The sequence below is a fragment of the Pinus tabuliformis genome, chromosome 5_2 (assembly GCF_031772625.1).
Source record: "Pinus tabuliformis cultivar Carrire ecotype Pingquan chromosome 5_2, CPIR1, whole genome shotgun sequence".
Lineage (NCBI taxonomy): Eukaryota > Viridiplantae > Streptophyta > Pinopsida > Pinales > Pinaceae > Pinus > Pinus tabuliformis.
Window position 1 is genome coordinate 475848978 of NC_142306.1, and position 15087 is coordinate 475864064.

Genomic DNA, 15087 nt, shown 5'->3' on the forward strand with positions numbered 1-15087 from the left:
ACAAGACATAAGGGAGGAAAATTGTTCTATGAGGGATTCTAACCTCTAGCTTGACGAGACCTTATAGATGTGGATATTATTTTGGGAGCATGGTTATGATAATTTGTGAATGTCCTTCTACCAGAAGCTTTGTGAAGCCTTGGGCATGATAAAAATACAATCTCATACAGAGACCCATAATTTCAACAAAATTATTACTATAGGTGCTAATCATTCCAAAATAAATAAAGATTGGAAGGCCTACTTAATCTTGAAGTATTTTATTGATCATGTTGGCCTTGGATTACCTTTGGAAGCTCCATCAAAGTTCAATTTGAGGAAAGATGGTGAGGGAGGAAGCTAATTAATAGGACTAGAGGAATACAATGGTGGGTGAGTTTGGAGGGGCGAGGGTAACCACCCACACCAAAGTATCACTTCATTCCCTGAAACTTTCTAGTCCTATGGGGACCATGAGATGGATATGATTAATTTCTTAACCTAGCTTACAATAGAATTGAAAATGGATTCTAAGGGGATATACCATCCTTTAAAAAATCTTTGATTACATTTTTTCTAAATCCCCCACAGAAGGAAACCAGGTGAGAGGATATAGATGCAGTTAAGAACTATTTTGAGAAATGTTTGAGAATTCCAACTGAATGAAGGATTTGAAATAATTGAGGGCTATCAATTTTATCTCATGAAATAGTGATATAATATATTCCATAATACGATAATGAAGGTGCAATTATTAAATAAATGCTCCAAATTCTCTAAGTGTAGAAGACACAGAGGACATCGAGATGGAACTTGATAGTTTTCTTTTAATATTACCCCATGATAATGGATTTTTCTGAATTAACACCTAAAGGAAATTAGAGACATTTGGATAAACATTTTGTTTCCATATTTTAGACCATAGCTCTTCCAATTGCATATCTTGATGCCCCACTTCTAATTGATATGCTTCACTGACATAAAAAGTACCTTTGGATTTATACCCCCATCATAATTTATCCCATTCATTAGAGAAATGGATCAGTTTGTTTTTCAAATTTCTCTAGAAGTTATGCCATAATGTACCATCTGGTAAAGGGTCCCAAGTCTCTGGTGGGATCCATTGAAGCCATCATTAGTCTACCTCTTCATTTGTTCAGTAATCTGCAATTGTGATTCTACTACGAACTAACATATGTTGGATTAAATGTTCTAACTGAATTTCGTCCCCAAATTTGGGAAATTGCTACGAGAAGTCAACCAAGAAGAAATTTATGCGACCATTTTTAATCTCCCAAAACTAATTCTTTTAAATTAGACTTGCGACTTTTTTTCGAGAGTCCATGTCGATGATCCAGGGGATATCGTGTTCATTCTAATCAATATTTGTTGAGATTTTTGAGGTGCATAGTTGCATTTCTGGTTTCTTTTCTAGAGATTGAGACCTCCTTGGAGCCACCTGCATTAGACCTTCACACCTAATACCATTACCATTATGGATGAATCATGTAATATTGGTCCTTCCTTTAGCTTTGGTTGGCACAGTGTGTCCCATGCTACTAAGGGCCATTTATTTTCTAAATACCATCCACCTCAAAGGAAATAGCTCTTCATTATATGAAATACTTTCACAGTGGATGATGGTGCCATCATTGATGAACAAATGTACATAGGTAGAGATTGAAGTACCTCTTTGAGAAGTATTAATCATCTAATTATATTCATATATTGAAAATTTCATCTTACTAATTTGTTGTGAAAATTTAGTGAGAAGCTCCTCCCACAAACTTCGTATGAGTGATATTTCCGCTAGGGGAGCATCTAGGTGCTTTGACGAGAGTTTTCTGATTTAGATCCCTAAGATTCGTGCGCTAGAAAATCACACGAGTATTAAAGAAAACAACATGAGAATTGTTTCTATTAATATTCATGCATGGAAATCCGTACTGAAAGTTTTCAAAGGTAATGATTTATTTATGAAAGATGGACAATAGGTTTTCCATCCTAGATTAGGATTCAGAGACTAACTCGGATGGTTTTATCATGAAATTGAATTTCAGTTGGTATTATGGTTGTCTCTTTAGTACCAAGAAAATATCATCTCATGATTGCAAATATTATAAATTCATTTGATGATGCATATGGGAAACACCATGAAAATGTTGTGGAGGTCCCACTGTAGGAGCTGAAGTAAGCGTTTGGCTTGAACTTTGAAGACCCAGAGAATAATGGTGAGGAATTAGTTATTTCAGTGTGTAATGATTATGTTGCCAACGTTTTTAGAATATTGGACGAGGATGGCTATGGAAGGGTTAACACATATGAGATAATGAGATTTTTGGAAAGATTAAATTTGGAGATTCCCATGTGAGCTTGTGTTTCTCACTTCCATGTAGTTTAGGGATTCTAATCGCACATTGATATTTGTTGGAGATGATGTAGATGAAGAATTTTTAGGATCTGATGATTTAGAGATTAATGATACGACCACATGTGAAGCATTGGTGTGTTCGACCATAATGGAGACGTATTTACAAATCTAGTATAATTCAATGATTTTTTTTATATTGGGGTTCATGGAGGGGAGGGCTCATTTTTATTTCCATTGAATGATTGAAAATGTGCATGTTAATGGGGGCAGGGTTGTAGATTTTTAAGAGTTCAAGATCTTGATAACTAGATGGATTCCCCCCGACATCGAATTCTCTATGCTAATACTATTTAATGTTGGTTGTATAGATTGATGTATCATGCACACTAGGAGTATTGTGGTATCCCAATGATGATTGAAGTGTTATTCCAAGATTTTTTCCTATCATGTATGTCAACACATTACGTTTTTGTGTAAAGACAACTACACTTAAAGTTGTCAATGGAAAAATGCTCGAATTTTAATTTTTTTGTCTGCATATTTTGTGTTGGTGCTTTATTCCATGGAATTTTTAGGTGATTTTTAGTTTAACTATTGTGTTTCTCCAACATGTAAAAATATGTGTTGTCAACTAGCCTAGATCTATCTTAACTCTAGATCCATCAAGCGCCGAGATGGATCAAATCTCTTGAGGTGCAAACCTCTTTTAGAGTGAAAATATATTTGATCCCTCTAAGCAGTTGGTAGATCCAGAGTTAACATGGATCTAAGTTGGTCTTCCCCCCTTTAAATAGACTATATTCCACATGAATATCGTGGGATAATACAATGAGTTAATACATTTTTTTTATTTTGATGTATGGTTATTATTATTATTATTATTATTATTATTTTTGTTTACATAAAAAGATAGGACAAGAAAAGACAGGAATTCCATACTAGGTAGTATGGAGCCTACTTCTCGTTGCAATTATGTGTGAATTTTTTTGGTAATACTACTAATTTTCTTTAATATTGTAATATGTTTTTTTATTATTATTTTTTAAATTGTAATGTATTTAACATTTATGAAGAATAAATTAGTTGGTTTTTATAAAATATAATTGGATTTAAATTTAAATTTAATTTCAAAGGAAAGATGGATGATAGGGGTAACTATAAAGAATAAATGTTTTAAGAGATGTTTAGTTTTGATAAAACCATATACAAACCTAGTGGCAGTATCATTTAGTTGAAGGAATATCTACAAAGAAGAGAGAAATAGAAAAAATATAGTAATAACATAGATCAATTAAATAAATATATGGAAAAAAAGAAAATAGAAAAAAACACATATAATTATTATTTCTTGATTATAAATTTGGTTAATTTACATTTCGGCCAAATTTAATGCATATATTTCACAAAATCTGACACAGATTATTTTTTTGGTATGAGATAAAATATTAGATTAGTGGTCAAGAGTTTGGTTAAATTAAAAATTTCTTCCAAATATAGCATACATGTTTCTTGACATTCGATATAAGATCAAATTATTTAGTAAGATTCATGTTTAATATAAAATAAGCCTAACACACTCATATAATTTAAATCTAAAATATCTATAGATTTAAAAAATTATAAACATCAACATTAACATTATTATTATTATTATTAATTATAAAAGTAATTAATATATGATTTAGAATATATATATATATATATATATATATATATATATATATATATATATATATATATACATTTTAAAAACATGTAACAAGATTATGAGCTATGGAGATTCTTAATTTCTAAATAGGGTTTGTTTTTTAGATAAATATCAACTTTTGATTTATGACTACCATTAAGGATATTATATAATATTCCATGGAAGCTAAATCTCTACCATCCATATACTATTTATTAATAATTAAATTAAAATTCTAAAAACTCTATTTCAAAGCATGCACACCTATCTGTGTAAAAATTAAATAAATTATAACTTTGTTTTAAATTATTATTATTATTAATGATGAAAAGAATTCATATAACTATAGTCTACCTATTATGAGCATATTTATGGCAAGGATTTGTTGGAATCATAAGTTTGAGTTGTGAACTCTACACAACCCAAGTGCTCCAAGGGTCTTTTTAGCATGTTGAATATATGTGTGTTGTGTGTGTGGGCTCGCACAAAACTGCATTTTAAGCAACAAAAGATCATGATTTGACCACAAATTGTTTGGACCAAAAATTCCAAAATGTATAATAGTTAGACAATTCCATTAACATATGAGTTAAATATATATACAATTAGAAAAGCGTGTAACAATATTCTCAACTATGGATATTCATCCCCACTTTATCACAAGAATATTAAAATGGGCATAACTACCTTCCACATAAATCTCAACCCTCTATGGTAATGACCACTTAAATAATTACCATCAATCTATTAATTATAATAATTAAATTAAAACCGTAAAATTCCTATTCCAAAATAAACAAGCCTACAAAGAATACAATATTAATTTCCTAGTTAAGAATGTGGTCAAATTAAAATTTATTCAAATTTAACACATATTTTATAATATTTTAAGATTCCATTATAGGATAAATTATTATTCTTTTTATTTAAACAATTTTTTAACTTAGTTTCAAATTATTTAGGAAAAAATAAATAAGCAGTATATTTTATCCTAATTAGTAACATCCTTATATAAATATATCACAAGTATTTAAAAGACATATTGGTCCTCCTTGGGACATATTTCCATGATAGGAAACCAATATGACTACCAAGTGCTATAGGAAGAGTCTTAAATGTATTATACCAATCTAAAACACTAGACAAATATTCAAAAATATTTTCCCTTACACTTGGATTATAAAACTATAAACCAAATAACAATCTATCGCACCATTGATAATTAAAAAGCATGAATGAAATAAAACCAAGAGATGAATTCATCTAATGCATCGAACTAGTGAGATGAGTTAGAGACCTCTATGTGTACTATATTGCTAGCAGGGCGAGCCAGACTGTGTGGTTTCTAGCCATCCAACGCACCTGCCAGTAGGTTCATGACATCTTGGATAAGTGAAATGCTTTTGAGCTCAACATTCCCCCATTCCTTGGTCTGCACTTTCGATCATACTTTCCACCATTACTAGACACATCAAAGATTGAAAAATATCTCACACCAATATAGTTGAACCCAAACTACATGGAACAAGCCACAACTGATCAGATCATGGACACATAAATCAAGAACACTCATCAATATAGGATCCAACTATATCGGGTTGTAAAAGTTGGCCAACTCCTACACCAATGCAAGTGGCTCACCAGGGACCAAGTTTAGGAGAAGTTTCCACATCACATGGAGGAACTCAATCCAATGACAGTGGTTTGTAGTCGAAAGTTGTAGTCCTTGGATAGATCTTTTTACCTAGGTGTGGTATGCTTCAAGCGGAGATCGTATGCAAAAGTTAGAACCCCAGGAAGTTGTTGTACCAATTTACCCGAACGAGGCCCATAGACTTTTGATGCTTGATCACCTAGGGTTAAGTTTTTGGATGTTGAGGGTTTTCTATTATTTCTCAATAATAAATAGACCTTCGAGGCTCATTGTAACATAGTTCAGAAGACATAGATACTATGATAACATGTGCAAAGAATATAACACACACCCAATAGAAAAAGTGTCTAATATCTTCTTCGAGTTGCAAGAGACATCTCATCCTATAAATCACTATTGTATTATGCTAAGTGAATAAAGAGTGCCAAAACTAAATCGAATAGCTCAATTTCGTTGTTTACTTCTGCATTAAGCTCTAATATAAAAGAGAAAAATCAGTCTAATTTAACCTTATTGTCAAAAATTTGTAAATAAAGTTAAACCCTTTTAATGTTCACATTGAAAATTTACCATATTAATTTTAAAAATGCTTGAAAGCTACTTTACCCATTAATTATATTTAATTATAAATGTAAAGGAAGCCTTAAATGATAATATGATATTCATAACGTTAATAACTTTGAGAACACCTTTACACTTTCTTAAATGAAAAAAAAGAGGGCTTAAATGAGTTTATTGTGATATTCATAACTTCAAAACATATGGGTTTGTCATCATATTCATAACTTTCAAATATATGTAGGCTCACATTTCATTTTTTTCTCTCATTTTCAAACATTTTTTGATGAGGCAAGTGATCGAAAAGCAGGTTTATGGACTCAAAAGAGATCATATGTAGGCTGACATCTCTCTTCTTTTTTTCTCTTATTTTCGCACATTTCTGATCGAGTTAGTTTACCCGATGTAGTTAGGAAGCGAGTGATCCAAATCCAGGTTTATGGGCTCATATCTCTTTTGTTTTTTTCTAGTTTTATTGTCACTTTCATCTATGTGACCAGATTAAGATTATTAATTATTCATTTCCTTTCCTTTACTTAAAACATTTATTTTTTTTCTTTCCTAAAGTTCACCCATGCTCTATATAATTTGATAAATACAACCTGAAAGCACAAAAAAATGTTAATCCATATTTCTGGTATTATTTTATAAGCACAATTAACAATAAACAAATTATTCTGTAAAGTTACTCCGATATTTTAAGCATCTTATTGGGTAAAACCAGGTCATCTTCTCTGAGCACAAAGAAGTTTAAAATTTTCATTTTATTATACTCGTTGTACCTAAATTCTGAAGAATCTTCAGACGTAGATTTCAAAGTATTGATTATGTCTGTAAATATTTTGTGTAAGTCAAAATTGATTTAAAATAAAAAGTCTTTTGCCAGAGCTAGAATTGAAAATACATGTGACTTTCTTGGTTACTTCAGACTGATAAAAATATCAGGAATTAAAAAAAAATTGGTTTGATTCTCATGTAAATTCAATTTTCCAGGTTTTCAACGTTGTAATTCAATACTCACTTTCCCTTTTGAGTGTGAGGTTAAATATATATCTACAATTACACAAGCTTTGAAAAGGGTATTACCTTAATGTTTTGTCAATCCAATCAAATCTTATCCTATCTTTTAACGATGACTCATTCTTTAAATCAAGAATGATAGTCAACAGCTTGACTGGTGAGGTCTTTAAAAAAGAAAATTAATTTTTTTGCACATTGAATCTAATCATATAAGCGGAAATGTCCCAACTTTATGGAGGAGCCATCAAACTTAAATTGTTGAGATATTCATTTTATTAGTCTTATTACATTTGATTTTGATTATGTTGTCTGCTATGTATCATAGACAATTTAGTTATATTTCAATTCTATTTTATAGGTATCTGAGTTCTACTTCACTCATTTGTTATTCATGTATTCATGTTTATAATGTAATCTAATTCTAATTCACTCATTTGTTATTCATGTTTATAATGTAATCTATTGAGTCATTTTAAATATTGAGAAACTCAATTCATTCTTTGTCACAGACTCTCAATAAATGCCAAAATAGAATGTTAACTTTTTAATCTCATAATATCAAATTATATATATATATTTTATATAAAATATGATCTTATTTTAAATGCCCAATCACTTCACCCAAACAAAATTGATTTAATACATAGATTTCATACATACACTGATTTAATACATAAATTTTACATTATGTAAACATGTTCATGTAACCGCTATATTAAATTAATACCAAGATACTATAATTAAATGTCACTGCCAGTGACATAACAACACAATATTACATGGTATGAGAGAGCAGAATTGAGACTTTAGCTGAAAAAACAAGTGAATTCAAATCCAAACTTTACACAACAAACACTTAACATAACCACACTACGGAAAAGACCCTGATACATTATTTTCCAGAAGTGAATCACATTCTGGCCATCAATTAGTGATAACATCCTGATCTAAAGCTTAGGTTCCTGGCATAGCAGGAGCAGGCGATACTCATTTCCTTCTGATTTTAAATTCTTTGCCATGTGTGAAGACACTCTCTATACGTGTGAGGAACCTGACTAAGCCTTGAGGAGCATCCCTCCAATACAGCACATACTTGGATGAGCGATACTGCATCTTGAAATAACTTGTATTCATAATGAGCTCCATAATGGCTTCTATTATAGCACTTCTTCCCCTTTGCAAGCACTGCCTATATTTTTCAGATATTATAGCAGGGTGGTTCACTAATACATTCATTGCATTTTGGCAATCCCCATAAATAATCTCGATCTCGTCTTCATTCCAATCACATGTAGGGCTTGGGAATCGTACCTTTGTTGCCGCCGCGTTTGTCACTGATGCTTTCTTTCTGATCTTAATTTCTTTATCACCTGTAAATACAGTCTCTAAATGTTGGACAAACTTTGCTATGCCTTGAGGAGCATCTCTCCAATATAACACATACTTGGTTGAGTTATATTGTTGCCTAAAATATCCTGTATTCATAATCAACTCCATCATTTTTTCTGTTACAGCTTCTCTTCCTCTTTGCAAGCAATACTTATATTCTTGAGATAGCAAAGAAGAGTTGTCCACTGATTTCATAGCGCACTGGCAATCCTCATACATAATTTTTATTTCATTTGCATCCCAATCTTGTGTAGGTCTTGGATGGAACATTTTGTCTGTCCCCTATCCCAGAAAACTATCTTCAGACTATAATTATTATCAAAAAGATTGATATTTTTTTTAATTGATTAGGCTGAGCCACTGGAGCTGGTGCCACTGGAGCGGTGCCACTGGAGCTTATGGGATGGAAGAAAACTGATCAACTCACATCGAGATAAAGTTCTGCAAGGATTATGCAAGTTCGATCAACAAATTGTACAATTTCATTAAGCTTAAAAGCTCAATGGGATAGTTTTAATTCCTATCCCAGAAAACTATCTTCAGACTATAATTATTATCAGAAAGATTGATATTTTTTTTAATTGATTACGCTGAGCCACTGGAGCTGGTGCGGATGGAAGAAAACTGATCAACTCACATTGAGATAAAGTTCTGCAAGGATTATGCAAGTTCGATCAACAAATTGTAAAATTTCATTAAGCTTAAAAGCTCAATGGGATAGTTTTAATTCCCAAAAATAACTTTTATTAAAACAAGCACTAAATACTAAATTAAAACAACTAAACTAATTTAACAGTTCACACAAAATATTCTCCTATATAACTTCTGACAGTGAAATAACTATGGCATTATATGAATCTGCCTTAAACACCATCAAAGTATGTTTGCCAAGCTCCAAAGATCACAGAATCATTCACAGGCTTTTAAATGTCAAACTAACATTAAGAAATAAAGCTGTTTAAGAGAATACATGCTTAAATACGTCATATGTACCTCCTGCATCGCTACTCTGATACAATCTCCAGTGAGCTCAGCAAGATCGACCCTTGGGAAGACGAAGGTCAAGAGAAGCAAAGCACAGCACAACACAACACAAAACCTGAAACGGGAGCATACTCCCATCGCCTTATCTCTCGCCTTTATATAGGTCTCAGGCGGATTTCAAACCGAGGTTAATACAGAACATAATATCCGATGGTGACACGTGTATGGCCGATCATGCGTACAGACTCTTTGTATATGGAGATAAAGCCATGAGTTTTGAGAGAATATATGCTTAAATAAAGTACTTTTTCGGTCTCATAAATAGGATTCTCTTTGGTTGGAAAAATATGTGCGGGAGATTTTTATTCCAAAATATGTAAAAGGAAAAAAAAAATTCAAAATATGTAAAAGGAAAAAAAAAATTGGAAAAAAAAATTGTAAATGGTTGTGTTTTTTTTTTTTTTTTTTTTTATAAATAATGGAGTTGTTTTTGTAATAATTATTATGGGTTATTAGAATTAATTATTTAGAAAATTTTATTATCTGGTTTGTAAGGGTATTTATTTTATGTTATTAGATTTTGGTTGTAAAATCAGTTTTACACTTAATAAGTTTTAAAAAAATAATTCTTAAAAAGGTAAAATGGGAAGTCTATTTGTAGAACATGTCCAAATCAAAGTTGTTGTTAGAGTGTACAGAGCTAAATTAGTAAGATTGTATACTATATTTTAATGTATATAATATGTGAATATGTATAGATAAATAATAATTTTATAAAAATATTTTTGATATATAGTGAAATTGGGGGTTGGTCAGCTTCCAAATTATTATGGTATTAAAGATTGTGTGACCTGTGCAATTTTAGAAGGGTTGAAAATAAAATACAATTTTTTTTATATTGTTCATCTTATCTGCACATTTAATCTAATTTTCCAAATATTTATCACACTACTAATCTTCTTAATTTGTTAAGTCAGCAACAAATAATTTGAAAGGATTTCTCTATTTATTTTAAATAAAACTAAAATATTAAATAATTTTATTTAATTTTTGCGTATGGGGCTTTGGATTGACCGTAAATGGGTGCAGTGTTAAGACACTCCTTGCAATAGGTCACTGGTTCAAATCCCCATAGGTACTTACCTACCCAAAAAAATTATTTAATCTTTTATTTTTATTTTTAAATTTAATAAACTATATAATATAACCTAATATTCTCTTTCGTTATTATAATTATTAACTTTTTTATTTTATAAATAATTTTATTTTAGAAAAACTTTTGAAATTCATCCTTATAAAAAGGCGAATTTCAGAATACCTTTTCAAATGAACAACTTTACTCTAAAATAACTTTTGAAAAGAATAAATTCTAAAGAGATACAATAGTTCTTTTTATACACATGAAATGGTGTTGATGTGTAAAAAATTATTTAAAATAAACAGTTTATTCGGTCTGGCGTGTATATAGCACAGAAGTTGTTAAAGGTGCATAACATAATTTTGCATATATGAGCACCGAGTGCATGGTTCGCATGGTGAGGGTTGACGATTTTGTCGCACCTCACTCGCGATCTAATCCTGTCTATGTCTATGTGTTGCTGCGCGGTCAGTCAAATTGTGATATGATGTGACAGTTGTACAAAAATCGGGCCTAATAAATGCTTCTGGAGGGACTGCCCTCTTCTAAAAAATAATAATTTTGCATATATGAAATGGTGCGGAGGTATTAACTAATTTCAATTTTGAATAGAGATTTTTAATGTATAAACTTTTAAAAAATGCAATATTTTTACTTTGTGGTTGAAGGATTTAGAAGATATGTCTATAGAATATTTGTATCATGTATATTTACTTAAAAGGATCATTGGTTGGTTTAATCATGGAGCATGGAGCCTGATCTAATGAATGAATTTGTGATCTCTAAAATGCTTTAATAACATGATTTGCCTAATTAAACTAACCATGTTTAATTATAAAAAATTTATTTGAAATATATTTATAATTATTATATTTTAATTTAAACATAAATTGTGTTTTTTAAATAAAAATTATTTTTTAAATTTAATAAATTTTAGTAGTAAAAATTATAATTTTATTTTATTAATATGAAATTCGATATTATTTTTTCAGGATAAAATAATCCAAATTACATTTCTGGAAATCTAACACTCAAATAAATGAATTCAAAGTAAATAAAAAGATTTATTAAAATTCAGATATGATATGAAGGTTGGAGAGAAAATATCGCAGTAATTTATAATTGTGTTTTTTTCTTTGAAAGTTTTGGAAATTTCGATTATATTTTGAAAAAATCTTGTAGGGATTTTTGTAAATCTAAGTAAAAGTTGTCAAATTCATAATTTTAGTTGCTCTAGAAGTTTTTGATGACGCTGAATCTATTTCCACCATTAAAAACATGATTCAAACACTGCATGTATAAGATTTTTTGAATTTTTTTTGCTCTGATTCTAACCACTTTTAACCATCCAAGCAATTCCTCCACCTCCATAGATGACTCCAAAAATAGATAAGGCGATGGGAGTATATAAAGTGAAGGTTGAAAGGAAAATATGTAAAATTACTGTTTCAAAACAAACGTGCCTTAACCTTTAACTTGGGAAGGTGGTTTCTAGGGAACTTTTTCAAAGACCTTTAACTTGGGAAGGTGGTTTCTAGGGAACTTTTTCAAAGAAAAATGCAGGTGTGGGAAAGTGGGCTGAGAGTAACCTCCGAGAGAAAGTGGCCGTCGCGATAACCTTCAAAACGAAGATGTGTGGTTGTTAACCTTTGACCGGGAAGGGTTTCATAAATTTGTTCTTTATGTCGGGTGGGATGGAATCAGAATTAGAATTTGGAAATGAAATAACACAATCGGTGGAACATTGAGGGCGTGACAGCAATTTTTTTCGAATGATGACAAAATCGTATATGTGATAACATTATATATATTTATTTATTTGTTTGTTTTCTAAATTATTTGTATTTTTTATTTTTATTTTTGTAGGTAATAATAAATATTTTTTAGGAAAATTATTTATATTTTTGGGAATGTGAGTTGGTATCACTAATTTGAGGATTGCATTTGGCTTAGGCCACACTAGCCCTTAACATCATTAGATTTTTACCTATAAAATTTTAAATCTATAACTTATTCAAATATTTTAAAGAAATACCTTTCACTATAAAAAAATTACTCATCCTTAAAAAAAATTATAACTAAAAAAAGGTCAATATCAAATAATTTTTAAAAATACCAAATATAAATAAATAACAAAATATTATTTAAAAATTCATTAAAATATAAATCATAGAAAATAAGATTGGATTGATATAACTACCTAGTAAAATGAATTACTCTTATTAAATATGATTAATGTTTTCTATATTAATATTATTTAAAATTAAAATTAATTTTGTTAATTAGATCCAATTTAGTAAAAGTGTTATCTCCACATACCATTTCCAATGAATTAAAATGAAAATATCAATTTAAACATTTTGACCTTAAATATTTTAAATTACTTATATTCAAAGTACAATATCATATTAAAATTAAAATCGCCTTAAAAGAGAAGCTTAACACTTTTATACTCTATGAGCAACGCATTCTAATAATTACTTCATATCAATGGACTTTTTATTTTATATTTTAACAATAACCGGGTATTTTTTTTGCAAAGGGTTTTAGGGAAGTTGCACAATATACTTATTTAAGTAGATTGGTCTCAAAGATGTAAATTATTTTCCTGTATCCAATCTCTATTTTCTTCTTACAACATATTAAAATTTTTAAATTTGTTAATCTCTTTGTATTTGAAAATTATATAATTGTGGATAATTGAAGTTTACTGAGACTTTATATTATCTAATGATTAATCTTCAACTATGTATCAAGTTCATCCAAAGGAAAGGTCATGCTTTAAGTTTAAACATCACTTTGTAAGAGCATAATTGATAGAAAAGGCATCCTTTCAAAGGGAGGGATGTTTTTTGAAGTGTTGTTATAGGACATTGATCTTCAACTAGAGCATTTATCTTTTGAGTTATTATAATCACTTGGTAACAATGAGAGGGTGCACCAAAATGGATGTTCAGAGTTCACTCAACCTTGTGAATATGAGTTTTGAGTTTCAACGTGGCAAGCTTGAGTACCACTCCTCTAACAATCATAAAAGAAGATAACCATTAGACCAATAAGCATCGACCAAAATTTTGATTCAACCATTGAAATTATGTAATTGTGGAGATTTGATGAGGGGAAAGAGACTTTGGTCACTAAGGAGATCAAAAGCATAGCTTCCAAGGAGCACAATGAAAGACGAAAGGAGTGCAAAGAACCAACTTCGAAACAACTAAGAAGGATAGTAAAGGATTTGCAGAGGGCAAAGACTAGAGAACTAAGAAATAGAGAACTAGGATGAAAATAATAGACAAGGAACCTCTATTACAAGTGCTCCAAAGGAGTTGTAATGTTAGGGTAACAAAGCATGGGTGGAGGAAATCCCAAAGAGGAGCTTTATAGAGAATACATTGTTGAAGTGTGCTTCCTGTAAACTGTGATGGCCACCTACAAGCATCAATGGTGTTAGAACCTTTTTTTGTTCCAAAAATCATGTTGTGGGGAGTTCTATCATGTGGAGTACCAAACCACTTTTGGTGTTCATTCCTCCTATTGACCTAGATGTAACACTGAAACAGTGGCTGGAGATAATTATCCGTCATGAGTAAGTGATTGGAATTGTACACATAACAATCATTGTTAACCTTATTGTGTGTCTTGTGTTAGAAAATTATATATTACAGAGCAATGGAACACATAAAATATTGCAGAAATATAAACACAGAAAACACATAAAATAAGAGAGACACAGATATACGTGGTTCACCTAGTTTGGGCTACGTCCACGGACAAACAACCAGTCCTTCCTTTTATATTATCCAGCAAACAGAAGAGACACAACCTACAGTAGATTCGTTGTAACACCCTCTTCGCTCTCAATCTCCTTTCTCTTTCTCACTCAAAATATAGATCTACATAGACGCAATACAATTCCCTCATATATAGTGAGGGGTTGCCTTCTAGGGCAAAAAACCCTAAATTAAACATAACTTCTACCGTCAGATCTCTACCTAATGAACGGCCCAGATTGACTAGAAATTACTATACTTTTACAAGGTAATTTTACATCTATTCTTAGCTTCGGGAGCGCTGCCCCCGAAACCCCCCACCAGGGGGGTTCCCCAAAGGTCGCAGCCGCCCCCCCTAGACCCCCCCTTAGCAAATATTTTACGGATGGCATTACCGCCCCATTTCGAACTGGGGTCCAATGTGTCAATACCTTTGAATACAGAAGATAATCAAGCTCCACACCCAACTTTTTGTGCCTTAGTTGCATACTTAAGGATCTATGAGAAGTCTCATGCATAAAATGTCACATAGTTGCC

The 15087-nt window shown here is 30.8% G+C and overlaps 1 long non-coding RNA gene across 1 annotated transcript; it reads right to left on the bottom strand.

Moving 5' to 3' along the window:
• Positions 1-8080: 8080 nt before the first annotated feature.
• Positions 8081-9786, bottom strand: LOC149159715 (uncharacterized). Its single transcript, XR_016261762.1, has 3 exons — positions 9652-9786; positions 9248-9309; positions 8081-9099 (listed from the first exon to the last, which is right to left on the bottom strand). It is a non-coding gene; the product is annotated as an uncharacterized LOC149159715 (long non-coding RNA).
• Positions 9787-15087: the final 5301 nt, after the last annotated feature.